Below are 5,000 nucleotides of genomic sequence, written 5' to 3'. Positions count from 1 at the left end.
GGCATATAAATGAATGGTTCAATTACTGCCATTAATCAAGTTAACCTAATGTTGCCAAACAATACTTTTGGCTCTTACCACACTGCCATGGAAGGCTGTTAACCAAGTATTCGAAGATTTTAAGATCCGCGACATACTGTTATAAATTGCATTCCTGCGTAACTCTTAAAGGGTCTTAACATTATGAGATATTCACAGTCTTAATACATCTCCCACGGGGGGCACCAAACAATCGTCTCGTATTATTGTAAGTCACACGTAGCCAAGGGAGTAGGAGTACAGTGGGTAGGAAAATGTTTTGAATGGATTGCATTTCACCTATTCATTTGCAAATCTAAATGTTCTTATCAGGGCATTCCTCCTAACACAGAGCTTCCTGGATTCCTTCCGTATATCTTCACTCATAAAATCTTTTGAGATGATATGGCCATCATAAGCGAAGGTGGGTATGTACTCGAACTTCGTGTTGCTACAGATTTCGTTGAGCTGTATATAATGTGGTGTTTATCTGCAAATCGTTAACAGATGACAAGCAGCTCATTAAGGGCAGAGGCCCTGGGGCAGACCATTGCTAGATCGTCAGCGAATGAGAAATTGTTGATCGGACGCCTAGCGACGTGGCAACCGATTCTTGCTGCATTTAGCTGCCCATTTAGTTCATCTAGATATTAAAAAGCAGCGGACTAAGACATAACCCCTGCTTAATGCCATTACCCGTCATAAAAGGTCTGGGCCATGCAACACCTCATTTCACATATAGGAGCTGCTTGCATTAGTAATACAAGGTAAGCCGGCATGGCTCGGTCAAAAAGCTTAACCAACAGTCCCCAGTAACCTAGGCGTACTTTGTCTATAATCAGATTGCGATAGTAAGTAATTACTTCCTTCGATTTAGTAAAATATTTTAAATGATTTTGGAAACAACAGTTGCTATGACGACAGATCTGTAATTGCCAATGCACGATGTATCTCTCAATTTATTTTTCAACAGTAGCATTATGGAAAATGAAATGATGGAAGGCACCAGGTAACCATGTGCTAGAAACGAGTTGTCAGAACTATGCAGGGGGCATATTTATAAAATTCACTGAGGATCTTATCTGATCACACCTCATCTACATTAACGGCATCAAAGTCTTCCAAAGCACATTCGTTTAATTTCGTTTCGAATTCACGTTAGTAGCCATCATCAATAGAAGTAAGAACCTCATTATGCTTTCCCCTCCATAGGTCAGCTATTTTATCCTCCGCTACGGCGTCATCAACCCTTCGAACAATTTTATTCGTCTTGGGACTCCCGCCAGAACGATCTCATCTGTCCCTCCCGCAGCACCTCGGCCCTCGTGGCGTCCTCCTCCGCCCTGCAGCGCCACAGGGAATGTTTGAACCACCCGCGGACAAGCCGCATCGCGTCAGCCAAAGGACTTTAACGTGGCGAGTTGTAGTCTCCATGTAAGACATGCGCTTCTTGATTAAACATACGTTGACCATCCAGGTATTACTAACCGTTTAGATCAGGTTTCACCAAGTATCTGCATGGCACAGTTACGTATAGTGGCAGTAAATTTATTAATATTACTATCAATACCATACTTAGGGTTCGATCGTTACACACCGTACTTCAGTATAGCGGCTCAAATATAGACATATATTTATCCAGATTAAAAGTAAGAGTTGAAAGAAGGCATTTAGTTATTATCTAATTTCCATTTTATCGTCATTGTAGTCGTGGTGCTGCCATCTGTAAATCGTGCCAAATATGAAGCTTGAGTTTGAGATGCAGAGGGAAATGGTCGGAACCATGGTAGGAGTTATCGATTGAGAGTGTGTGATGGATTCGTGTAAGGCAAGAGAGGTGATACAATGATCTAGTCATGAACGCGTGAGTGAACCGTTGTTCACGTGTGTGTACTAGTCATTTGGATGTAAGGAAACGTCGGAGACGACAAGGTCCAGTGCATTACAAAGCTGACCGAGTTCTTGTTATTGAAACTTGTTTATATCTGTAATGAAATCTCCGGCAATTATCACCCAGTTAACATAATAATCGTGAATCACCGAATCGCTTAAAAAAACATCAGATACATAAGGACATTGTCGTCCGAGTGCTACGGGAGATACACATGAAGAATCAAAATAGAGATTAATATCATCAATCAATAATCCAATCAATCGATCTTCATCAAACGAAAGTGTTTTGGTTTTACAAGCCGTAGATTTCTTCCATACAACAATGACACCACCAAACGGTCGGCCCTTCAGTACTCCCTCCTCAGTTCACAGCGGAGATAGAGAACGAGTCATACTCGGGGTCTACTGTCTTATGCAAATATTTTTCTTTGTCATCATGAACAAAATTGGTTAGAACGCTGCCCGTCTGAATTTAAAACTCTGTATTATCGATTATATTTTGTACGCTTCAAACACCCTTCTTAGTTTTTCCAAATGTTCTGAAATGCATAACAACCAATTACATATTTTAGACACCATGGCACTTTTCAGACTAGCATTTATGGTAAACCAACCTTCACTGGCCTCGGACTACATTCCTCAGTTATATATATATAAAAATTATAACATTAAACTAATCACTAGGGTCTATAATTTATATAGTAACTGGACCGCTTTCCTTGATGAAATATTACTTCTGAAAAAAATCTTTACAACAAATGGGTACCCATCACAGTTGTTTGATAAAATAACTTTTCTGTGTAAGAAATTCACCAACCTACAAATCGTCTCTACTGCAAAAAGAGACACACACTCCTGCCGCCAATACCTCATCATTCCAGTCCCTGTTTAGAAGACGAAGCCAGAATTAAACAACGTAACAACCGCAACCACCTTGTTACTCACTAGCCCGTCCCTCAACCGCTTCAGTTAGTTTAACGCTTATGTACTTTTTTACGTATTTATTGTTTGCGGTTTTATATTTATGTGCATCCTCTGTATATTTTATTGTGTTATGCTTATGTTTACTGTTATCATTATTATATCTCTTTGTAAAACCAAAACCACTTAATTTGTATAATTGATCGTCTAATTACCCTATCACTTGGTTCCCTGTTTCAGCACTGTTGATGAAGGTTTGTGACACCTTGAAACGTTTGCTAAGTAAACATGAAATTTTCCACGGCCGTACCTGTCTTACGATCCGACGCCTGGGTGGCAAACCTATTATGGAATACATGCACGCCCGCGCACGCACGCGCGCGCGCGCGCGCGCGCGCGTGCGTGCGTGCGTGCGTGCGTGCGTGCGTGCGTGCGTGCGTGCGTGCGTGCGTGCGTGCGTGCGTGCGTGCGCGCGCACACACACACACACACACACACACACACACACACACACACACACACACACACACACACACACACACACACACACACACACACACACACACACACTATATATATATATATATATATATATATATATATATATATATATATGTATATATATAAATATGAACATATAGATATATATGTATGAATATATATATATATATATATATATATATATATATATATATATATATAAACTAGAATAATGTGTATGTGTGTGTGTGTGTGTGTGTGTGTGTGTGTGTGTGTGTGTGTGTGTGTGTGTGTGTATGTATGTATGTATGTATGTATTGTATGTATGTTGTGTGTGTGTGTGTGTGTGTGTGTGTGTGTGTGTGTGTGTGTGTGTGTGTGTGTGTGTGTGTGTGTGTGTGTGTGTGTGTGTGTGTGTGTGTGTGTGTGTGTGTGTGTGTGTGTGTGTGTGTGTGTGTGATTTTACCTGTTTAATTATTTTCCTTGAACAGACTGTCGTGGGAATGGCCCCGTTCCCGTTTCCCGGCCTGGCGGAATTGCGAGACAAGTACACGTACAATATAACGCCGTGGACCCAGTCTGTGTCGTCTGTGGCCAAGAGAGGACTCAGGCTTTTCTACTCGGACGACGACGACGACGACAACGATGAGGACGACCAGAAGATCGCGGTGGCCACGGCGTTTGGCCTCTCCGGCATCTTTAGGAAAGGTTAGGCTCCTGCTGCCATGCTGCTGGGTTGGTCTTTTTGTTTATTTATTAATTATTGTTATTTATTTAATAGTCTATTTATTATTAAAATCAGTATTGTTGTTATTGCTATTGTTATGGTTATAGTTATAGTTATTGTTATTATTATCATTGTAATTGTCATTGTCACTTTTATCATCATCATCATCATCATCATCATCATCATCATCATCATCATCATCATCATCATCATTGTACGATGTAGCATATACATAAGTACCAATAGACCACGTGGCTCCAAATCCCAAATAAGAGCCATCGACTCAGCGAGGGCGTAGATGACAATGTTATCTGACCTCGCTTGACCCGTCAGTTCGTCGCCAGCGTCCAGCGTGGTAAGGTCGGCCTAGCCCTCCCCCTCCGGGCAGGTTGACCTGACACGTGACCCAGCATACCGCCTTACCCATATATAGACATCGTCTCGTGTGTTCCCATACTGTGTGTCAACTCTTAGTAATAAAGAGTCACGCCGTTAACAAGTATCACTACCCCTGCAAAGCTATTGTACTAAGGCTCATAGCCTTATACACTCTGGTGGCAGGACAGGCACTGCGTCCTTTCGGCTCACAGCACAAACGCAAACCGAAGAAAAACCGCTTGACCACTTTCCAAGACATGTTTAAGAAAAAACAAACAAACACGTAAGTACACGTTTGGGCCTCCCTCCCTTCCTCTTTTCTTATTTCTTTTCCCTGCGGTATGTGGTCAACAAACATGAATATCATTCTCTAGTTAAGTAGTTAATTAATTTCTCTCGTTTAAGGGATTTATGTTGTTTCATCTGCAACGAATTTAACGCATTCGTGATTTTAAATTATCACGAATATCATTTCATTTTATCTCGTTCCTCCCCTTGCCCAGACCAGATCGCTTTCTCTATCGCTTGTGATATTGATCTCACCTCACCTTTCTCTTTTTCTGGTCAAACCTAGGGGATTAAC

This window comes from Penaeus monodon, chromosome 11 (genome assembly GCF_015228065.2).
Source record: "Penaeus monodon isolate SGIC_2016 chromosome 11, NSTDA_Pmon_1, whole genome shotgun sequence".
Lineage (NCBI taxonomy): Eukaryota > Metazoa > Arthropoda > Malacostraca > Decapoda > Penaeidae > Penaeus > Penaeus monodon.
This window is presented reverse-complemented; position numbering follows the sequence as displayed.